The sequence below is a fragment of the Myotis yumanensis genome, unplaced genomic scaffold (assembly GCF_028538775.1).
Source record: "Myotis yumanensis isolate MYYU_CA2020_CCGP unplaced genomic scaffold, mMyoYum1.0.hap1 SCAF_5, whole genome shotgun sequence".
In the NCBI taxonomy this organism is placed as follows: domain Eukaryota; kingdom Metazoa; phylum Chordata; class Mammalia; order Chiroptera; family Vespertilionidae; genus Myotis; species Myotis yumanensis.
The window spans coordinates 50,222,651-50,247,650 of NW_027223756.1; the positions used below are offsets into that span (position 1 = coordinate 50,222,651).

The 25,000-nt window shown below is 40.7% G+C and overlaps 1 protein-coding gene across 6 annotated transcripts in view; it reads right to left on the reverse strand.

The window, feature by feature from the left end:
• Nucleotides 1–21,075, reverse strand: part of INPP4B (inositol polyphosphate-4-phosphatase type II B) — a 593,476-nt gene extending 572,401 nt beyond the window's left edge. For all 6 annotated transcript variants that reach the window (XM_070415225.1, XM_070415230.1, XM_070415224.1 and 3 more), the window contains exon 1: nucleotides 21,004–21,075. The gene's annotated coding sequence lies outside the window, so the exon portion shown is untranslated. The remainder of the gene's footprint in view (nucleotides 1–21,003) is intronic.
• Between the last annotated feature and the right edge of the window lie 3,925 nt (nucleotides 21,076–25,000).

Here is a 25,000-nt window from a genome sequence, read left to right on the forward strand (position 1 = left end):
CTCACTCAGAAACACAAATCAGGCCCAGCCTTACTGCTTCTAAGAGTCACCTGCTTTCAAAGCCAGTCATCTCGTGTTTGGAAAAGCCAGAAGTTCTTTATTTTGAGGGTCAGTCTCTGGTTTGCCTCTACACATCTGTAGCTTGTTCTCCATACTGTTCTTTGAGAAAAGAATCTTCTAGACATGAGCCAGTCCCATGCTGTTAGCATAAGAGCTGGGCAATGTTAATGAAGATGGATTTCACCCCAGCCCTCTACCCCTATGCACTTAAAGTGCTTCCCCGTACATTCAGGAGATGCATGCCCTGAATATTAGCAGAAGTTAATTTCATTTTATCTGCTCTACTTGAAGCTAAGTCTTCAAGCCCAACCATCAAATTTAATAAAGCCACACGCAAACTAGAAGGTCCTCATACTAACTGGAAAAAACGCCAATAATAATTTGTTACTATTCACCAGGAGAGATGCAATAACATCCCCCTCAGCAGACAGAAAAATCCCATTACCGACTGAAGCTATTCAGAATTCTGCATGTTCACGTACATTACAGAAATACATATTTTTAAGGGCCGGGTAAAAAATATTTAGCATTGCCTGCAGCATGAAGTAGAGACAAATCCAAAGGCATAGACGTAGTTCCTGAAGAGAAGTACAAACTTCAAGAAAACTGAAGTATTTATTCAATATGTACCATTACTGTCTCAACCTCACCCCCCTAGAGTACAACAAACTAACCATTCTCTGTTGAGACACATTAACAGTTCTTCCAATCACTCATTCATTCAACAAATATGAACTGGACACTTGCCATGTGCTAGATATTATGCTCAACACTAAGGAGATATTGGTGAAAATATCAATACAATCCCTGCCCACACGGAGATTACAACAGGTGGTGAATTAAAGTAATAATGAATTTATAACTAGAAGATAATACAGGAAGAGGGAATTGGACAGAATTCTGCAGGACCTCAAACTTTAAAGGATAGGCAGAGAAATGACACTGAGAAGGATGACAAGGCAAGACACGGAGTGAAAAACAGGAGAACTAGTGTGCTGCTTTCACACCAAAGCCCCAGATTTCAGATCAGTTGCAATATGTAAGTTACAATGCTGAGTCCACAAGAAATTAAATAAAATCCCTCAATGGAAATTAAAATGAACAATAAATCAAGACAGCGTAGGATAAGTGTTAATACCGGGAAGCTAGATCTTGAGGATACCAAGGTCCCATATGAGAGAATAGGTGTTCAAAGAAAGCCTTGGACCTGGTCCGAGAGGAGGCTGACCCTGAGTGCACACAGAACTGCTCAAAGGCAGTACTGTTTGTCAAAGGAGAAGCTGGAAAACTACTACACATCAACAATGGGAACACATGAGGAAATCTGTCTGCCTCCGTCATGGCTCTGAGCGAGGGGGAGAAAATGAAAGCGTTTTCTGAAAAACTGTGTGTATAGTTATTCTTTCACACGGGGTTAATTTAAATGACACCGCTCACACAGAGAAGGGCATGCAGGTCCGTGGTATCCTGCAGAAAGAAATGCAAATCCTCAAGAAAAGGATCACCCACTCGGGTCCCTTCAGAATTGCACAGTTTGGTAATTTTAGCCAAAAAATGTTCTCACATTAACAAATGAACATAAACCCAAGAAAACAAGCCATCATGGCCAGGGTCAGCAGAAACACCAAAAACTGTAGCACCTCAAGACTTGAGATATCAGACCCAACAGATACAATAAATAACAATGCATGAATGCCTAAAGAAATAAGAGGTGGGATTTTATTTGAGAAAAGACCCATAATGATCCAAAATAACCAAAACAAAGTTGAAGAAGAAAGAAAACTAAATAGAATGAGCTAAATATCTTCTGTTGACCCCTCCAGATCCAGTCTTTCCACCCTTTTCCCACCATGCTCTCGTCCCCCTATTTCTATCTGACCTGTATTTATCACCATATTAATCATATCATGACTCATGGCTTCCAATGAGGTATGGCCAATGTGGAGCACAGGCAGGAGAAAAGAGAGAGGAAGGAAAGTGAGTCTAGGTATTGTTACCTTGGCTCCTTCTCTCTGATGTCTTCAAGGCTGGCTGCACCTCTTATCAGAAGGTCACAGGAAGTCATTGCTCTATACAACCCTCCCTTCCTCCAGTTTCCAGTACCTGTCCCTCCCTGACAGCTCTGTTGCTGTTATTCCTGAGTTTTTGTCTTCTTCCTTGTGGTTCCCCTTTATCCTACCTAACCAGAATGAAAAGATAGATCACCACAAAGAAATGGCTATTAAACTGACAGCAAAATTCTCAATAGTAACAGTAAAAGCCAGAAACTGTGGAACAATATCTTTAAAGGGCTGAGAAACTGTCAACTTGGAATTACATAACCCTATTATTCAATAGCAAGTCCAAAACAAAGGCAGCTCGAAATAAACAGAAACCAAGAGCATTTACTAGTAATAAACGCTCAATTATAATAAGTGTACTTACAAAACAGCAAAAGCTACAGGAAAAAATTTTACAATGAGATAGTATAGTGAAGTGGCTGATGATAAGATCAATACACTCAAATCAATATTTCTATACACTATTAACAAATAGTAAGAAAATGTAGTGTTAAAAGAGATACCATTTTAAATAACTACAATAAAATTGAGGTGTCAAATAAAATTAACACGGGATGGAGAGGACATTTATAGAGCAAATGTTTAAACTGTATTGAAAGACACTTTGTTCATGGATACAAAGATTATAATCAACATTTTAAAAGGTCATATCTACCCAAACTAATCTAAGGCTTTAGTGCAATTCCAATCAAAGAGAGGTATAGAGTAGGGAGACAGGGGCATAAGCATGTTCCATACATTTTTATAATATACAGACTATATAGAGATTTATATATATAGGGTGTCCCCCCCCCAAAAAAAAAGGTATACACACTTTAACAGCTGACAGCTCAATTTGGAAAATGAAATATACTTTAATAAACACTGCCTTTTACAATTATTCAAAGTGTCTGTATACTACATTTTGGGGGTCACCCTATATACACATTTTTATCCAAGCTATTTTATATTCAAAAATATTAAATTTAAGAAAAGGAGAATTCAGTATCAAGAAAAAATGAATTTTTTCAACAGAACAGTTAAATACGAGTTGACACTGCCATATGATTAGGTAAGGAAAAGATAGAGATCTACCTGTGAAATGTGCCACAAAAGATCTTAGCGACCTTCATCGGAACTGGGGTAGAGTCCAGACTATGATGAAATGGGGAAGTATGGTAAATGCTGAATATCTCTTTCAACATGCTTGGCTCTCCCCTGGAAGCAAAATGAAGGTAGCTACAGTGGAATATGCAGTAGAGAGGGTGTTCTTCTTATTAACATGTGAAAATCTTGAGCATGTTCATTGCTCATTGGAAGGATTCAGAGGAGAAATGAAGACCCAGGAAATAAAGAACGATAGCTATGTAGAGAGCCACCCCTGAGAATTCAGGAGGCCACACAGGAAAGAAGATAGGATGGGGACAAGATGCATGAGTGTAGTAGACTGCTGGTGGGTTATTAAAGGTAATGTTTTTGTCAGTTTCTACTTTTATGGAAAACTAAGAGTTAAGAGGGCCTAAGGATACATCCTTCCCTAACACCATTTTCCAGTGCCTAATTTTGATGCTGGTAAATTCAAATGGAAGAGCTGGAAAATCTCAATACTTCACAAAGACATTCATTCCACCAGATGTAAGCCACAAATTGCTTGGTGGTCCAATGTAATAGAATCCTCAAGTGTAGAACCAAGGTTATGGCTTTGCATCAAGTGGCTCTTTCTGACTCCACAAAAGTTTTTGGGAAGACGAGCTCTAAGGGGAAAATAAAGTAGTAAGACTGTGCAGCTCAGAGTGCCACTAAGAAAAGGAATTGTGAGTTGTCTGCTTTTGCATATTAAAACATTAATCTCCCCATGGGGGAGCAGCTCCAGTAATTTCTCTGCAAATGTCTTCTACAAGGATTCACACGGGTGAAGAAAGACTTCTCACTATCCATTAATTTAAAGAACATGGTTCATACAGATCCCCTCGTGCTTTCAATGAATTATGATCAGCCTAACAACACCAATTCCTCTAGTGTTTTTCAAAAAGCATTTTTTTCCCCTCTTTCCAACATTAAGCCTTATGCTGGGTGATCTGCAAATGAACCTCCCCATAGAGACCAGCCAACAAATCTGCAATGGTCACGCAATGCTGGCTCGCGACACTGTCTTCCATCATGAGGATTCTTCAAAGAATGCGGTTTGATGCATGCTTATCTTAATGAAGAGTTGTCACCCAGGATGTGCTCATTTTCTTCAAATATATTGTTCTTAGCAGTGTGGGTAAAACCCCACGGTGTCTGTAGCCATGGTGCAAATAAACCTGAGCATCACTGGCACCATACCATGTAAACAAATCTTTCCTAAAAACAAAATATATTTTGTGCTCAAGATTTATCTTCTAAGACAGCAGGAGGCAAAACAATCGAGCCCGTACAATGGCTTTTCTACATTTAGCTTCCAACTTCTATAGAAGGCTTTAACCCATGGATTTTACAGAGGTGAACATTTATTTCTGCTTATGTGGAATGTTCTGAGTAGAAAATTTAGTGACAGGTAAAATTTGTAAGTGTGCCCAATGCATGTACAATAACCGTGTAAATGAAGTGTGTCGGATTCCACAGCTCTCATGAAAAATACAGCAGATGTTTCCTTCCACCTATGGTGATTTTTTTAGGCCACAATAAAATTTGGCTAGAATGTTCCAAGTGCATAATTAAAGGTTTCCAATTGCAAGGCAATTTTATGCTCATAATCATCATAGGGTCTCCAGCTATTTTCTACATATATAATATTTTTTCAGGATATATATCTTCTTCAACAGATTGGTCCGGCCAGAGCTAAATAACCAATTTTTCCCAACTTAAAATAGAAACAAATGCAAAGGGAAGGATCCTTCCCTCAGATACCTGCACTGCTTTTAGCCAGCCTCCCTCCTGGACCAGAACAAGCACCTTCACCCTTCATGAGCACAACAGGGAGAGCGCATGCTGCCCCTGGTCCCATGGCTTCAAGCCACCCACCGGAGGCAATCATTTTCCTTTCCCTTCCATCGAAGCTCCAGCGAGGAACTCCCAACATGGGACTGGTAAGCACATAAGCTTCCTCTTACTTTTGCTGCTGATAGTCAGTGAATCAGATTGCGAGGGTAGTGTCCTGAGTAGTGGGTGCTGAAGGAATTTTCTCAGAATCCTGGATCTACCACTTCCTAAGTATGGAACTGGAGCATGTTACACTTCCTCTCTGTGCCTCAATTTTCTCACCTATAAAATGGAATAATATCAGTGCCTGCCTCATACTAGATACAATTGTGGGGAGTAAAAAAGTTAATATGAGTGAAGCAATCACAGTGTGCAAGAAAGACTAGGTATCATTATTTTTATCAGAATGGATCAGGTGAGTTCCCCTGAGGATGCGTTTCCCCCATGTAGCTTTTATTGCTGGTTCTGATGGATAAGACAGGGGTAATAAAGAACTCTTCAAATTACTCAGCCTCAAGAAGACAGAAGTTGACCCCACAGTTCTACAAATAGTTTGTAACTATTTTCCATAGTCCTCCTGCCAAAGTGTGATAAACATTTCAAGGGTCATTTTTCAACAGGCTCTGATGCAGCAAAAATCCTCACTAAGGGAGAACATATTCAAGGCAATGCGCTCAGCAAGTGCCTGACATATGGCAGGGCCTCGACAATGTTCACTCCCTTCCCATTTCTTTCACTCTGTCCCTCACAACCCTCTAACTCATGTGCATGAAGGAGCAAGCATATATGAGCACAACAGACATACAAGCATGCATGCACAAGTACACATACACACGAACACGCACACACACACTCACATGCACACGCTTTTTAAAGACCAGATTCTTCCCAGGTTTACAAAGAATTTAACTAACAGATTAAAGTTGTTCTAGGCTTTCATCAAGAAAGGACCATTTTGGGATCAGCTATTTTATTATATCATTTTCTGTCCTTTTCAAGCTCTAACTCGTTTACATACCAACTGACCTTAAAAAACAGTGATTTTTCTCAGGTAAAATAAGAAAAATTTTGAGGTCTACCATGTCCCATGCATTATACAGACATTGGGTCCAAAAGATAAATTGAAGCTGATCCCCAGCCTTGAGAAATTTGCAATCTAAGAGGAGAAAACCATATAAAACAAATAAAGACACAAAATAAAAATAAAAGTAAGCCAATATCAAATAAAGACACTAAATCAAAATATTAAGAAACTATGGAGTTGATATAATTATCAAACTATTATCTAAAAGTCCAGACTTTACACACAGGGTTGGGCAAAAGTAGGTTTACAGTTGTTCATATGGAAAAATAATACAAAGACAGAGAGAAATATCGCCCGGGCCGGGGAGGAGCCTGCAACCGAGGTACATGCTCTTGACCAGAATTGAACCCAGACTCTTTGGTCCACAGGCCGACACTCTATCCACTGAGCCAAACCAGCTAGGGCCCAGTATTTTTTAATGTGTTTTCCTACTCTAAGACAGTTTAAATTCAATTTTTTAAACATGCCTATGTTTTTGGCATCTATTCTAGAAACTCTAGGTGAGTGCTATACAAAATATAGCAATTTCATTTTTGATACCTGGGGAGTCAATTGATTGTATTTGTAATTTAAAATGTTAACAAACCTGAATACGTATATCTATTAAATATATTTGGTCACCCACCCCCATGCAAGATGAATCTTTATAGTTGTTTTTGTTATATTCAAAATTGTAATTGAGTCCTAAATGAGCATTCTGAATATAAGATAAAACAGAAAAATAATTGTATTAGTGGTTGTCAATATTTTTAATACTCTATTTTTATGGCATAATTTTATAAGTCATTTTTATATACAATTCCACTTCATTCTCACTATAAATCTATCAGGTAGTTATTATCTCTACTGAGTAGATGAGAAAACAGGCTCAGGTAGATTATAATGACTTTCTCAGAATCACATTAATCTAGATTTGGAAAAACAAAGACTTATACCAGTTTTTTTTTTTAATGAATGCAACAGTCTTTTTAATGGAACGCAATTGTGTCTAATGCTAGACTGTGTAAACACAGAATGAAAAGCATGCATGTGAAAGAAAGGGGCCATACCAGTTTGGAGGGACCCAGAGCACTTCTATATTGGGCCCCACCTCATCAGCTCAACCAGACAGTCTAGTGGAAACCTTGTAATAGCAAATAATTTCTCAAATAACAGCTACATTTTTATCCAAAATCATGGGAAATGGGTAGTAATTTTAAATGTCCCAATATAGTTTTCTACCTAGAGCACCTCAGATCTTGCACTGGATAGTATTCATATTATTAAATTTAACATTTAAGACATACTACCTTGAGTCAGGCTACTGAACATATCTTTATATTATCATTAAACTGCTATAGAGACTCAATACCTTCATATGTGGTCTTACTGTAAGCCATTACAAATCATTTTTAGAAGTAGGCAGGGAATAAATTATGAATAAATATATACCTAAATAAAAAATACCTAGTTTCTGCCAGCAAAGGACAACCTGAGTCCAAATTCTGTAACATCTCCGAGGCAATGATTATTTGTATAATGTTCAAGTAACACTTTCATAACCCAAAACTATCCCTTTTTTCTACTGAGTACAATAGATCATTTGAAAACTTACCTATCACTCTCCCTGTACTTTCCAAATGTTTGGGGAGATAAGGTGACTAACCATCTCATTTGCCCAAGTTTCTCCTGGTTTTAGCACTGAAACTCCTCAGTCCTGAGCAAACCCAGATTTTGGTCATCGTACAATGGAGCATGAAACAGTTAAACTAGAGCTCTTTGAAGGTGCCTTCTAGAACTAAGACTGTGTTTTTAATGATTTTTAAATCATGTTTTATATAATTAATGTTTATGTGTTGTAATCAGAAAACAGCAAAGCAATATAAGTCTGTATAAGCTAGAATTCCAAGTTAAATGTTGTGTGATTTAGAATCCCATTGCAATTTCCTTGCTGTGCACTGTCTACACTGGTCTGTCTTTTTCTCTGTCACACACTCCTTCTCAGCATCATATCACAAAGAGATTTTGAGAAGGAAATTTAAACAAGTGGAAGAAAAACTCTCTTAAGGCTTTGAGAGGATTTTCATCACTGCTAGTGCACTGTTGCTTCAATCATTCAACTAAAAAGAAACACATAAACCTAAGCATGAAAATTAGAAAATCTTAAAATAAACAAATTCTAAGCTTTTCATTTGTTTTCATGTGTTGTTGAGCTCAATTATCTAGCCTTTGAAATGGAAAGTGGGTGTTAGTAGAATCTGACACTTGACCCAGCCATGGGTAGGCTTTTCCTGTCTTGGACAAGGAGATGAGCATGGTTCTTACCACACCCCAATACTTGTAACTCAAATGAAACTTACATATACTACACAAAAGAACTGCCCTTGAAAATACTACAACTGGAATTGGAGGTAGAGATGAGTAGGCCTAAAGAGCCCCACACACAATGCTTCTCCTACTTATCTATTTGCAGTTTCCTGAGACAGGGCACCAGCAGAGGTAGGGTTCATTAGCCTGAATAAGCAAGTCTCAGCTTCAAGAAAACCTAGAGGACTCCTGTTAATAAAAGCAAGGTTTTCTCTTCTGCATGATTCCAATAAGCAGGCTGTTTTCATATACCAGGTCAATGGAAAAGAGCTAGAGTATATTGTTGTGTAGCATTTAAGAAAGATATAAGAAAATTATATGTATGAAAATATTTCTGGATTTTCATTTTTAAATCTCTCTAACTGGAGTACAGACTCACATAAATAAGCTATAGCTTCAGGCTAGTTACCCAACCCTGTCACTCCACTGTAATGGGCCAAAATTGATCATCTCATTGGGTAATTGTGTCAGATTTGACAACTAGAAACCAAATATCAAACTGAGCTGCTTACTGCACTGTACTTTGTTGATATACAAAGTAATATATATTTTTGGACAATTTTATGATATCTCATTACTGAGCTGTTGAAGAGAATAAACTATCATATATATATATATATATAATATTTATACTGAGTGTATCTTCTTAGGCTAATTTAAGGAAAATAATTTAAAATAAATATATATTTAGAGCAAGGTTGTAGCCCAGTAATGGGAAAGAGAACCCTTCAGGTATCATGTGCACCTCCCTGTTCTGGACAATGAGATGCTATTAGGCCTAACATGTAAACATAAATGAGCAAAACAAATGTGGGCCCATGGTGCACAGGGCATGCTGCAGAATTCCTTGGTCAGTTCATAGGAGTGAATCATGAAAAAGGAAAATATTTAGGCAATAATAACTGATGTCTAACATAGGGCCTTATGCACAGCATGAACAATCCCCTAAATCAAAACTTTACCAAGAGACACACCAGGCTCCTGGATAATGAGACTAAATCTTGTAAAGCTGCCAATTCTGCTCAATTCTATTTGTACACTCAATGAAATTTCAATTAAAGTACAAAAATATTTTGAGGGTAGTCTTACCAAATTTTCTAAAATGAGTCCAGAAGACATATCAGTGAGAATGTTTTAAAAGCTACATACAAACACAAAGAAAATCAACTAGAAGAAGCTACCAGTCCTACCATATATTAAGCAAATAACAACATTTAAACCTGCGTGATATTAATAAAAGAACTGATAGAACAAGAGAATGAAATAAGTACACCACAACCCAAAACCCACCCAGTGGGAAGGAGGGATGGAGACAGGGAAAAGAGAGGAGTGAAAGTGCATGTTAACCTCTAAATAAGATAATATATTTAATGATGTGGTAGAGTCACAAATAACTGGAATTTGAATGGATTATTCAAAAACTGCTCCTGGAAAATGCTTAATATTTTTAGGAGGGAAATCAATTTAACTCTTATCTCATACCATACACCAAAACAATGTTGGGTGAACAAGAGAGAAAATAAAATCATTAAAGAATTCGATGTAAATTGTTTTCAGGGAAGAATAATCTAGGTAAATTTTAATCTTCTCTATGAATGAGAAAGTATTTAAGCAAAAAAAACAATGGAAGAAATATGACATTCAACTTACTTACACATACATTTTCAACCTCCATATGTTAAAAATAATTTAAAAAGCAATATAGATAACAAATGACAAAGGGGACTGTATCCCTAATATCTAAAGGACACTAACATTCATGGAAAAAACTAAGGTCCCAATATGCAACCAGGCTAAATATATGAATTAATATCTAAAAATGAAGTACAAATTAAAATAGGCATTTCAAAAATGTTCAGCCTTGCCTAATCAAATAATAGTAGAAAACAGTACTTTAAAACCTAGATTTTAAAGTAAAATCAATCTTGGTCCAAGACCCAATACTATCACTTACCAGTTGTGTGACCTTGGGAGAGTCACACACCCTCTCAAAAAATGTTTCCTAACCTTTAAAACAAGATGATGATATTGTCCTCCTCTTACAACTGTTGCAAAGATTAAATGAGATAATAGAGATAAAGGTCTTGTATGATGGATGACCTATAGGAGGTGTTCAATAAACACTATTGTTGTTGATGATGATGATGTTATTGTCTGTTTTTTCAATAAATTTTTATTGTTCAAATTATTACAGTTGATCCTTCCCCCCCACCCCATAGCTCCCCTCCACCCGGTTCCCACCCCACCCCATGCCCTTACCCACCCCCCACTGTCCTCATCCATAGGTGTACGATTTTTGTCCAGTCTCTTCCCGCACCCCCTCGAGAATTGTCAGTCCACTCCCTTCTATGCCCCTGCTTCTATTATATTCACCAGTTTATTCTGTTCATCAGATTTTTTATTCACTTGATTTTTAGATTCACTTGTTGATAAATATGTATTTGTTGTCACTTTGTTGTTCATAATTTTTATCTTTATCTTTTTCTTCTTCTTCCTCTTCTTAAAGAATACCCTTCAGCTTTTCATAAAATACTGGTTTGGTGGTGATGAACTCCTTTAGCTTTTTCTTTTCTGTGAAGCTCTTTATCTGACCTTCAATTCTGAACGACAGCTTTGCTGGATAAAGTAATCTTGGTTGTAGGTTCTTGGTATTCAGCACTTTGAATATTTCTTGCCACTCCCTTCTGGCCTGCATAGTTTCTGTTGAGAAATCTGCTGACAGTCGTATGGGTACTCCTTTGTAGGTAACTGACTGTTTTTCTCTTGCTGCTTTTGAGATTCTTTGTGTTTTGCCCTTGGCATTTTAATTATGATGTGTCTTAGTGTGGTCCTCTTTGTATTCCTCTTGTTTGGGGTTCTATGTGCTTCCTGGACTGTGAGTCTATTTCTTTCACCATGTAGGGCAAGTTTTCTGTCATTATTTCTTCAAATAGGTTTTCAATATCTTGCTCACTCTCTTCTTCTGGCACCCCCATAATTCGATGTTAGTACGCTTAAAGTTGTCCCAGAGGCTCCTTACACTATCTTCATATTTTTGGATTCTTTTTGCTTTTCCAGTTGGATGTTTTTTGTTTCTTCATATTTCAAATCTTTGACTTGATTCTTGGGGTCCTCTAGTCTACTGTTGGATCTCTGTACATTATTCTTTATTTCAGTCAGTGTATGCTTAATTTCTAATTGGTCTTTTTTCATATCCTTGAGGGTCTCACTAAATTTATTGGAGGTTTCTAGAAGATTCTTGAGTAACCTTATAACCGTGGTTTTGAACTCTATATCCAGCAGTTTGCTTTCCTCCATTTCTTCCATTTATGACATGTTTCTTTGTCTCCGCATTTTGGCTGCTTCCATGTGTTGATAGAGTGGCTTTGTGTGCTAGGTGTCCAATAGGGCCCAGTGGCTCAGCCTCCCTAGTTACCTGAGGTGGACACTCTTGGTGCACCCCTTTGTGGGCTGTATGCACAGTCTTGTTGTAGTTAAGCCTTGATTGCTGTTGGTATCACTGGGAGGAATTGACCACCAGGCCAATTGGCTGTGAGGACCAACTGTGTCTACAGTGGGAGAATTACTGTGCTAGAGACACCCTTATGGGTCAGGACTTGCTTCAGTGGGGCTTTGGTGCTCACTGAGTCTGCCCCCTGAGTGTGTCGATTATGGATGTGAAGATTTGTACTCTGGTATGGTCTCACCCTGACCACTGGGTACATTGGCTCTTGGATCTCCATGGAGGTGCAAAGTCAGCCACTGCCTGAGGCCACCCAGCAGTAGCTACAGAGAAATCTTCAGATTCCTCCTCTTTCTTTGGGGTTTGGAAGTGCCCAGATAAGGCCCAGCTGTGAAGCAATGCAGGCTGCTGTCTAGCCTTAGTCCTTCTTTTGGAAGCTTTGGTGCTCTTTGACCCAGCAGCAGTTTGTTAGGTTTTAGCTTGCAAAAGAACAGGCCATTCATATGCAAAAGCCTCTGCTCACAGCTTGGGTGGGGTTGTAAATTGGGTGGGGCGGGGTCTCCGGGAATCATCAGGATGGAGCAAACAGCAATAGTTGCCAGTCAGCCCTGTGTAGGAACAATGATTGCTGCAGCACCTCTGCAAGAAAGCTACCCTCATGTTCCTGTCCCGATGCCAGAAAGTCCAGTGTCTCCCCGTATGAGTCTGGGTCCCCAGAGTCTCACCCAGAACTGGAGTTCAGAGCAATCAGGAGCTTGTATCTCCCTCCCGAATGAAAAAGACAACAGCGTACCCAGTTGCCAGCCCGTTTCCGCACATGCCTCCATACCTTCGCACTTCCATACCTCTGCACCTCTTACCAGTTTAAATGCCCTTTTCTCTTTCCTTCTTGTTGTAGAAGTTCCACTCAGCCAGCCTTCCTGTGGTTCTGGATGATATCTGTTTTGTCTTAGAGTTGTAGTTTTGATGTGGTTGTACGAGGCAGCAAGTACAGGTGACTACCTATGCCACCATCTTTGTTCCTCTCTCGATGTTATTGTTTTGACATTGTTACAATTATCTTCACTTTTCCAATTAGCAAACATTTGTAAAAAATAGTATCCCTCAATTTTGGTGAGGATGGAGTTATGATTTATATACTTCCAGGGAGAATAAAAATGAGTGCAATGTTTCTTGAAAAAAGGGTTCACACTCTATATTAAGAATACTACTACTAGGAATCACTCCTAAAAAAAACATGAAAAATACAGACAAAGACTATCAGAAAATGGGGTCATACAAAAAACATTTATCACAGTGTACTAACAGAAACAAATGCCAAGAATATAAAAATCTAAGTTGAGACGATGGCTAAACAAGTTTAAATAGTTCATGTGCCTAACTACCAGAGAGCAACAAAAATGAAGGTTAGAGAAGTGATTACATGCATGGAAAAAGTGGTTTTCTTTTTTATTCATGGCTGTAAACTGGAACAGAGTTAAGCATACTACCTTTCACATAGTAGGTGCTCAATCAATATCTAAACTGAATTGAACAACAGAATTCTAAGTGAACAAAATCAGAACTCTTGTTTACACATACATACACACACACACACACACACACACTATAACCTCAACTTTTGTAAAAGAATCACAGGAAATCTTAGAAGGAAATATGATAAAATGCTAACAATATTGTCTTTGGGTGATTTTTTTCTTCCTCATTAGACTTTTCTCCCACTTGCCAATTTTTTTTCAATGAAGATTTATTACATTTATAATTAGGAAAAATGAGTAGGAAAAAAAAGAATGAAAGAAATCAACTGGAAGCCAACTGGCTCACTTATTTCTCATTATACCATTCTTAGTGTGTACCATTCTTCACTCTCACCCAAAATACAAAATGGGAAATGAGAATGTAAATAACATGAATAAATTGGGAGGCAGTCTTTAAACCTTAGCCCAGGAAAGAAAACATTATAGTAAGTTTCAAAAAAAGTCATAAAACCATATGTCTAATACTAAGAAAATCATACAGGGGGCTTTGCTCCTTGTATAATTTTTACAAATAAAAATGTAGTGTGGCATAAATCCTTTAGATACAAATTACTTGTTTTCTTTACAACTGAATTCTCTTATCACATAATTCTATAAAGATTTATACATAGTGGTTACTGTCAATTTTTTGTGAAATCTAAAAATAAAATTCTACTCATTTAAAATTTCAACTCTACACAAAATCTAAAAGGTCTGTTTTAAGAGATGTGTGACATTCTCAAAGGGAAGAACCAAACAAGTTCTCAAATTCCCAAATTCTCAAACACACTCACTAGGAACAATTAGCCCTAAAAAATGAAGTGCCATGTCACCTAGAGCATAAAATCTCCTTCAGGTGTGACAGCTGGACCACTGCCTGGGCTCATGCATTGAATGGCCAGTTTTCAAGACTGTGATTTAAGTTCATACCTCAGCAAAATTATAGATTACCACATGATGTGCACCTTTAAGACAGATGGTAAAATCATGACTCATTCCAGCTAAATTCTTATATGCCAAGGGTCTGTTATGCCTACAACATCTGTAGAAGTAAAGTTATATAAGAGAATCGATGTGATCAGGTATGCAGACAGTTAATACCTGTTCTAACCTTAAAAGCCTAATGTAGTCATTGATTTAAAGTAGATACTAACTTCCTAACGTGTTCCAGGAACACTGCTGCACAATTCTGTTTATTAAAAAAAATATGACATTAATGTAAACTGAAATTCAATCCTTAATTATATAAAATCACCATATATTCCAGGAACAAATTCAAGTGCTTAATTTACCTAATGCCAAGATTTTTGACTTTTTAAATGAAATATGTACTGTTTATACTGTAGTCATTATTTTTAAAACTGCCTTTCATATAAACCTATTTTTGTAAATAACAGCTTCATACGTGTATTTCCTTTGGTATAACTGCTAGGATTTGCTTCCAAAATTTCAGGGAGGAGAAAGTGAGTGGGATAACAAAAATGGCCATAATTTGACAACTATGGAACTGGGCGTGCATTGTACCATTCTATTTTTTTTTTTTATTATGCTTAAATTTTTACATAGTAAAAAGTTCTTGGTAAAGACGTGTATTTCTCAATTAGGCCAATTTAAGTTGGTTAAATTTTCACTTCGTCTCCATTCCCGCAGCAGCCACATTCAGTGAACATGGTTGAAATGCCTACCATACTGATCTTGAGGAAGGTTCCAATAAGGTGTCTAGACAATGCAGAGATCCCATTCTGGTGCACAGATGATGGAATACATTGATTAACTCTACCATAAACCATAATTTAATCATTCAGCCAAAGACAAGGATGCCTACATCCAGATTAACCAAGAAAACGTGATTTAGATAAATTCAGCTGTCATAATTACCAGAAAATTATAGCGTGATATGGCTAATCCAATTCGGTCATGGTGGTGGCCAGGCCATCCCTATCACAGAGCACATTAGGGGATCTGCAGAAGTGTCAGTGAGACTATCTGCAGTTTTGGGGTTTTTTTTGCATTGTCCCAAGGGCAATAGAGAAAAATGAACAATTACAGCCTTCAACTCCTAGAAAAAATTGGCTCAGCCTGTGTAATGACAGGGTTAGGATTAAAATGCAAATGGTTAAAACAATATCTATTGTGGAATGACCATATTTTTTTTCTATCATCTCTTAATTTTCCCTTTCCCTTTCTCTTAACCTAGTCATAATCAGAATTTTGGCACATTTAAGTCAATTTATTCTTAACAATTCCTCAAATAAACAGATCCCGCATGAAAGCAGAATACGTTAACCATTACAATCGAATCTTCAAAGTATTACGAACAACAGCTCTTCTAAATATACTGCTAAGGATTTAGCTGCCTGTTGATCTTAATGTCATTAGCTCACTCATGATATACATAAATTTGGTTTAAAAGAAAAGCTTTAATAATGAATATACTGCAATTAAAATGACCCAAGGCTACTGAGCATTGCACACTGCCACCTAGTGCAAACCATCTCTAAGTCCAAATGCACAATGGACACCTTGTGCAAAGTAGGAATGCTCTGTTTTAAAGCGAATTTATCCAGAAAGTTCGGAAACATGTTTATTCATAATTGCTTCAATATAAGAAGGCTATTGGAATTACAGAAAAAAATTTAAAGGGTGATATATTTTAATGCTGGGCATCAACTATGCAACATATTTTGTTAGGAACGTGATGTATGCCGATGCTCTAAGTGGAATATGTGGTTATCTAGCAAGTTTGGCATATGAAGATGTTAAATAGGATATTAAATAATCACTAATGACACTTCCAAGCTTTCTTGAGAGCACAGCTATAATCTCCCCTCATCTACAGACTATAATGTCAATTTCAGATGCCACTGGATTTTGTTTCACTTTATTTTCCCAGCAGTGAATAATTTTTGTGTTTTGGTTGTGCTAATCGCTAGAACTCATCTCTGATCTTTTGGCTTTTAGAAAAGTAAATCCCCATGAAAATGAAGTGAGAATCATTTGAAAGAATGGATTAAGGAAAGGATTGACTTTGCTATGGTTAGGGAGTACATTTTATTTGCTTCATTGTAGTCTGCAATGGTAGTTCCCAGCTTGGTCTACTTAATGCACTATAACTGCCTGCTTTAAGAACTAAGGTGAAAGGTGAAAGACTCATATGTCCATCAATTAAGTTTTTCAAAATGAAGAGTATTAAAAGGATTCCCTTTGCATAGTTTTAAAAGTCACGCTCCCTTTTGAGAAACACAAATCTCAGGTTCTCCTTTTAAAAACTTAAAATTTATAAGTAAGTGATATATTTAAAACAACTAATACATAAAAATTTTTATGAATTATATTTTTACTTTGATCTTAGATACTTTTCATTATTGTTGTTATGTCAATAATTCAAAATCAGCATGAGTATCAAGGCTGCCTATACATCCCACAAACTTTTCCATTCCTGGAAATGTGGAAAATCAAGAACATTATTCAATAATTTCAACATTAGGCCTGTTGCACTGTTTCATTTTAATAACCAGAAGGGCAGGTAAAAATAGATGATAGATAGAAAGATAGGTAGATAGACAGATGATAGACAAATGGATGAGAAGGAAGGAGGGAAGAAGGAAGGGAGAGAGGGTAAAATAAAGAGAGGGAGGTTGGGTTTGTTTCTCATTTAAGGAAGTGTTGCCTCCATTCCCTTGAATTCATTAATTTAGAAAATTCCCAAAGGAATCTCAGATCAAAGCCATGTGATCTAGAAAACTTCTCAAGATTTCCTTTAATCAGCTTAACCAAATGACTACTGCCAAATCTATTTCACTTAGTTCTGCTTAGGGCTATTTTGAAGCCCCCACCACACAATTAGGAGACCTAGTTGATATGGCTGCCCAATGCCGAAGACAGAACTTACTCACAATATTGCAATTTAAGAAACTCAGTTTGGAAAACATGATTTACAAACACATATGATATTGAAATCCAACTCTTCAACCTTTGTTGGGATTACATCTATCCTAACAGCTCAATGTTCGGTCAAATTACAAAGGCAGTTGTAAAAAAGTCTAAAATTGCTACACTCCTAGATATTTCATTGGTCTTATGGTATTACCATCTATAACAAGATACTTCTAGTAAATAAGATTACAACTGTGCCTTACATAAGAAAAATCTCACTGCAGTTTCAGATATATATATATATAGCTATAACAATAAAATTTCATAAGCATTTTTAAAATGCTTCCTTTAACCTACACAGTAGTAAAAATATATAAAGTAAATGAACAGCCGGCTGGTGTGCTCAAAAGTTGAGCCTCAACCCATGAACCAAGAGGTTGCTGGTTCAATTCTAGGTGAGGGCACATGCCCAGGTTGCAGGCTCAATCCCCAGTAGGGGGCATACAAGAGGCAGCCAATCAATGTTTCTCTCTCATTGATGTTTCTATCTCTCTACCCCTCTCTCTTCCTCTCTCTCTAAAATAAATCAATAAGTCTTGATTCAAATGAAATTGTGCCTAAAGCTCTACAGATTCCTTAAAATGTTCTCACATATCTTAATGTGGTCTGTAGGTGCACACTGCATGTAAAGTTTTGGGAAGCAAAGGCGATGTGGCTCTTGTACACCAACGTGCAATCACAGCATCCCTGGATGTCTTTAAAAACAAATGCTTAAACTGAAATAATTTGTCTAACAACCTCTTTTCTTTAGCCTGAATATGAAAGTGTATATTTATGAGTGTGTCCTAAGGATCTCCATAAACAAGGATTTCTAACGCAACATAAATAAGTAGTAACAAAACGGTCTATGAAGCAGATTGCCAGGGCTGTTGAACAATGAAGGTACAGAATACAGAAGAAAAAGAGAAATACAGCTTTCAACTGACATTAACATTTTAACGTGAGATTATTTAAAACAGCACATTTCTATCTATTAATATCCCCATGGTTACGAAAGACAAGAACGTATTCCATACAGATTATAAAAATCATATTTGTATATGTAATATTAGTACTGGCTGGGGATTGTGCACTGTAAAATAAAAAATGTAATAGATATTCAGTAAGCATTTTACTCACTAATTACGACTTTGTAATTTTTGTAACTTTGTATTCTCAGATGTCAGGTACTTACCTGGAAATTGACATCTACTTGGTTGCTAAGAGATATGAGATCAGTTTGCACTTTTTTCTCTGTCTTTAGGAGAATTGCCCTCGTGGGTTTTGCTCGAAGTAGAGAAAGTTAACTGTTACCCAAGTGGGGATTTATGTTACTTGTACTAAAAGAAAACCCCCAGGTTTCAGAAGAAAAATGAATTACTTTCAATTTGCACAATTTAGAACAAATATCTGGCTTTTCCCTAAGCATAATGATTTTTCCATCTCACACAACTAAAACATAATAGCATTATTTTATAATCAAATTTTTAACAGATGAGTCTATGTTATGCATATTATGACAAAAAATCTTATGAGAAATGAAGTCCTTCAGTCAATTTGCATCCCCAAAGTGAAGCTCAAACCCAACATTTTAAAAGTATTTTCTGCACGTGTGCTTCTTTAAACAGCGGTGGGGACTAGACTAAACTTGGTCTATCTGGATTTTCTTGTATTCTGTCAAAGCATCAAAAAAGCAAAATGCGGTTATAGATATGTACATCCTAATTGGTCATTAGTTTATCACAAATGTAAATACTGATTTGCCTGACCAAAGAGAATGTTCTCCTAAAGTAAGAGCAGCATTTCAATCAGCACATGTTTCCTAATGACATTGAGCATCCAGACTGTCTTCACATGCACACTTCATAACCTTTCAAGGACGATCTTCTAAATCACATTTTAAAGAAATACGCTGAAAAAGCATTCCATTGCAGGAGCACTGTGTATTACTACAAGCCCAAGCGATTCCATTTTTAACCCCCAGGTACTTATTACAAAAGCCCTGGATCATTTCTTCTGAATTCATGTCAACGCCTTCCTGGAGTAGATCGCAAAGGAGCAGGAGGTAATGCATTTCTTTGTCTACTGAGACGATGACCACTTGCCCAGTCCTCTTTTTGCTCAACTTCCTGCACACCGTCAACCAGCTGGCCCGTTGGTGAATCCTGGCGCCTTACATTCTGCTTTAGCATTATGTCAAACTAGTGACCATCTCTGTCCAGAACCCACTAAGAAGACTCCTGTTACCATCAAGGTCTCTGAAATGTAGCTGTACAACTATAACAGGGCTATCGAGTGCCTATCTTGAGGGGAGAAGATGAATTTATCCTGTTTTCTAGGCTTTTACCTATTTTCTAGAGCCACACCTTTTCAAACAAGTTCTGCCATTCTGAGAGGAAGGAGATACGCAAAATGTAACACCTGGAGTCATAAAATGTAATGACCTCAAGTAACGTCCCAGAAAGAGGGAGGAAACCTGTTCCCAGAAGGAAAACAACAGGCAAAGGAGCGAAGCTGCATCATTGAAGCAAGAGTAGCAGAAACCCCTCCCGGGTGTTTCCAGTTAAGTTTTTGCAGCGGCAGCAGCAGCACAAACCTAATCAATATGCACATCCTCACTCTTCTAAAACCTCCTGCCCCCAAACAGAAACGGCCGGTCCCTCTCCACGGGCAGGGGGGCGGGGGGGCGGGGGGGCGGGGGGGGGGGGGGGGTAAGCGCAGAAAGCACACCCAAAGGAGGCGATTTCAGAGGCAAAAACACGTCTTTGTGGCTCCAGCATCCTCTTTTTAAGTCCCAGCTACCAGCCCGAAAGTCCGCGCAGGCACTAACCCCTAGCTTCTAGCTAGCCCTCCTCGGGCCTGGGCCTTCCTGCCAGAGGTGCCTGGAGAGCTGGCCGCGCAGTTTCCCAACTCCAGCCCAGCCCGCCCGCCCCCCGCGGCCTCACTCCAAGGCCCTCGATTTCCAACCCCTTAGTGGGAGCTCTTTGAGGAAGGACAAGTGATGCTTGGTGGCTCAGAGCAGACGTGCCTGGCTTCTCTGCTGGAATGAGTTGCGGGGGGGTTGGGGTGGGGGTGGTCACGGAGAGGAAGACCCTGGACTTGGGGCAACTAAGCCCTCGGTATTAGTGACCCTCACTCCCACCCCCACCCCGACCCTCGCCTCAGTGAAGAGAGGAGGCGGGAGGGCGGGCGGCGGCAGCTTTGCGGCCGGGATGAGGTTGAGACCGAGCCTGAGGCCGCCGCAGGTGCCCCAAAGGGACCGCACAGGTGGGCGCAGCCTGGGAAGGTCAGTGCGGCCAGAGCTGAGAGTTAGCGGGGCCGGGGTGTGAGGGGGTCGGGGTGACCACGCGCGCTGGCCCGGCCGAGGGGCGCTCGGCGAGAGGGTCATCTCGACGACAGGGTTACCAGCCTCCAAGGAAACACGCACAGCCTCCCCCTTAGGCGACTGGGCTGGAGGGGCTACCGGGGCTGCCAGACCGAGAAACTTGATACAAAACACACAGGCTCCCCGCGCCAGGACGTATCCCCGCGCTCGCGGCCCGGCTCCAACGCCTCCTGGATCACCCACAGTCCTCCCCCCACCCCCCTGCACCCCGCAAAGCCCCAGCGAGCCCTCGGGTCCCCGCGGGTAATTACCTCTCCCGGAGGCTGAGTGGGGGGCGGCGGCAGCAGCAGACACTTTGAGCCCGACTTTCCGGCGTTCCCGCGAGCTTGTGCGCGCCGAGCAGAGCCGTGACCTGCTATTTATAGAGCGGAGCCGGGCTCCCGGGGCTGCGAACCCCGTGGCTGCGGGCGGCGCGGGGCGCGGGCCGCGGCTTCCAGAGGCTGCGAGGCTCCCGCCACTCCCTCGGGCTCCCGCTCTCGCCGCGCTCCCCGCTCGCTCCCCGCCCGCCCCGCCGCGCGCGCCCCGGAGAAGTTGTCACCGGCGCGGCCGCCTCTCCCGCGGCTCACGCCCCCTGGCACAGTCGCTACTTTCTCCCCTACCCCCACCCGCCCGGTTCCCTTCCTCCCCGCTGCACGTTCCTAGCGGTCAATGTCACCGGCGGCCGAGGAGAGGCAGCTCGTCCCCCACTCCCGATGGAGTGGAGTTGGCGCCCCAGCCGCCTGGCCGAAATGACCCAAACACGCTTCCTCCGTGCGCTGACCGCACTCCCCTGACCCTGTGCTAGGCCCTCCGCACGCGGGGAAGGTGGCCCGGCCCGGCCTGGGAGAGCCCCGCTGCGGAGTGGCGGCGAGGGGTGACCCGAGACCCCGCTCTGCGGCCGGGTCGGGGAAAACCACGGGGTTCTGTGCGGGGCGGGAGGAGGGCACAGGCGGCGTCCACCTAGACCCGGGAGGGGATTGAGACCGGGGTGGAGGGGAGCAGTGACCCCAGTTCCTCGGTCCTCTGCCTGCCACCACCCTGGGACACGTCTCCCGAGCCGCTCCTTCTCCGCGGGGATAAGTGTGGCGGGGAAGACCTGGCGCCGGCTCAGCGCAGCCCACGGCCACCCACCGCCATCCTCAGGTCCCGGCTGATGACTGGGGCCCAGCCAATCCCAATAAGCGTGTGCGCCTTTGGCACCCCGAGTGCGTGGGACAAATTGCACCCTGCGTGTTTAGAGTGTCAGGAAAACGGGGTACGTAATCACACAGTCTGAATGGAGGCTCAAACTCCCCCACTTCCTCGCAAACAGCCCACAGGGGAAGGCAAGCAGCCTGATTCTTCCCGGCTCTAGGGTGCGGGGCAAATGAGCGTCCCCATCTGCGCCTTACAGGTGCCACCTGGCGGTTCTCTTGGAGAGGTTTTAACTGGGCGGCTCAAAGATCATGCAGAGCGCCAGTCCACACAGGCACCCTCAGCCTTTCCCTCCCTAAGTGCTCCTGGAAATTCATATTTTAAATAAAGGGTGATCTTGCTAGTATACTCGGGCTACCTTTGCCAGGCAGAGAGACTGGAATCCCCAAATGAGGATGGTGAAGTCGATTTGGGTTAAGTCTGTATTGACAGTTATCCAAAATAGGAAGCTGTAGCTGTCCCCAGCTGTCACCCCTGCTGTCACTTCCTGGATCTAGGCATCCATTCCCTCCAAACATCTAACTGCCACCAGGTTAGAAGCTTTAGCAATGAGGGCAGAGACTTTGGTTTTTTTGTTTTCCCCTCAGTCTTCCTCAGAGGTTGGAACAATGCCTGACATGCTGTAGTTGCCATAAATGTTTATAGAACGAATTAACAAACACTATGGGCCGGTGACTGTGCTTGTCCCATTTTCTCCCCTAGTTCCTGAAGCCCTTCTTTTTCCTTCTCTTCGGCTGTTTCTGCTGTGCTCAGCCACCATCGCGGGTGAGCTACATGGAGAGAAGGAGGGTGAGTGACAAACAGTCCATGCAGGACTGTGGGCAGGTGGCTCCCCCTTGAGAAGCCCCTTGGGCAGATGTCTCCTCCATGGGGCAGGGCTGATGTACCCATTTTGGAAAAACACCCATCAAACTTGGGGCTTGAAACAGTGGATAAATCCTGTTTGTAGAGGTCTATCAAGATTATACAACTTTCTCATTGGGCAAGACTTTCAGACGTTGTATTTATTTTATTGACTTCAGAAAGGAAGGGAGATAGAGAAACATCAATGATGAGAGAGAGAGTCATTGATCAGCTCCCTCCTGCACACCCCACACTGGGTATTAAGCCCTCAACCAGGCATGTGCCCTAACCAGGAATTGAACCATGACCTCCTGGTTCATAGGTTGACGCTCAACAACAGAGCCACGCTGGCTGGGCTGTTTCAGCCTTTTCTTAAAAATATAAGATTGAAAGAATATTAGAACAACACAGGCCTAGCTGGTTTGGCTCAGTGGATAGAGCCTCAGCTTGAGGACTAAAGAGTTCGATTCCAGTCAAGGGCACACGCCCAGGTTTCTGGCTCGATCCCCAGTAGGGGGCGTGCGGAAGGCAGCCAATCAATGATTCTCTCTCATCATTGATGTTTCTATCTCTCTCTCCCTCTCCCTTCCTCTCTGAAATCAATAAAAATATATTTTAAAATTAATTTTAAAAATTGTGGGTTTTTTTTTAAGAGAACATCACGGTGCCAGACCTTTGCTACTATATTGAAAAGTTGTTTAGCATATCTGTCCTCTAACTTTGTGTGTGTGTGTGTGTGTGTGTGTGTGTGTGTTTATGAAGACTGCCACAGTGCTGTAATAAGCCATTTCTTCTAAAAAGACAGAGGTATAAAAGATACAGCTACTGTCCTAACGCTCACTGTGAGGTACCCAGAAAACCCCCTTAAAATTAAAATCCAGACATCATGCTGATCAAGACCTTTTCCAGGGACGCTGAGGAAAATGTGAGGTGCCTATGTGTATCATCTAGGAAGTTTAAATTCGGGAGGTGGTGGTGAATAAGAGGGAGGGAAGGATATGAATCAGATGCATGTACCGCATGGTATTTTAAAAATCCATCTATCACCTGGTGTTTACCTTTTTTAGTTATTTGGCAGAGTTTTCCTCGAATAAGCCTAGAGGATTCAGATGTTTCTATGGTTTATTAAACTCATTCAGCATCCATTTTTACAAACCTTAAGCTTTTAGTCATGTGTACCCCCAACACATAACTCCATTTGCTAAAGAAGGACAAAATATTTTTCATTTCCTTCTGAAGTATCTTTGTAGGGCCAGAAGCCAAAGGTGACTCCCACTAGTTACCTTGCTGTCTAAAGCACTAAAATCAAGCCAGGATCTGCAGCACTGGCGTTGCACCTTCCTTGTTAGTGACATAGCTCATACTTTCTCATTGTAGGGTCATTTATCCTGGAGAGTTTTATTTCAGGTGACAGTGCTATGGCATAACGAGGACTCAACACTTTTATGATCCTTCACTACTAAAAATCTCTTCTAAAATATAGCACCAAGTATGACATAGGCACTTCTTTATTCCACAGTTGTTCATTTATATTAACAGTAACTTTGTAGATCAAGTCATTGCTTTCATCCCAGTTTTTAAAAATTTAATATTGGAAAAATTAAGCTTTGATATGCATACCTTAAGATTACCACTTGCTTGTGTATGTGTGTATTCATATGAATGGGAGATGTTCTTAGTAAACTGAAGAAAGAGGGGGGAATTATTGTACAGGTACCTACCTGGCTGTCCCTAGAATTCAAGAACAGGAATGCAGCTGGCTATCAGTGACAACTTGAAAACAGGGACATGCCATTGGACTTTATCTCTCCCTTTCCCCACTACAATCACTGCTCTATCCTTTCTCTCTCCCACCTCTTGCCCTCATTCTCGCTCACTCCCATACAGACTGTCTGCTTCTCTACTGTGCATTGAGTTGCATGGTTACTAACAGCTCAGCTCTTGAACTTCATAATCTATGGGCCAGTTCCAAATTTTCAAAGGTGCCAGAGCTGTCGAACTTCTGTCCAGACAACCAGGGGATGGAAGTGAAGCTGTATTCTCATAGCAGCTCCTGTCATAAGCAGGTGGGTAGTGGTGGTACACTGAGGCAGGGGGGAAGGGATAAAAATGCCCAGAATGTGGGGCGGAGGATAGGTCATTCCTGACCACTAGTGTCTCCTAATCCTTGTTCTGTGAATACCAGTACGAAAGGCAAAGGGGAAGGGAGGAGAAACCTAAGGAGCAATGACA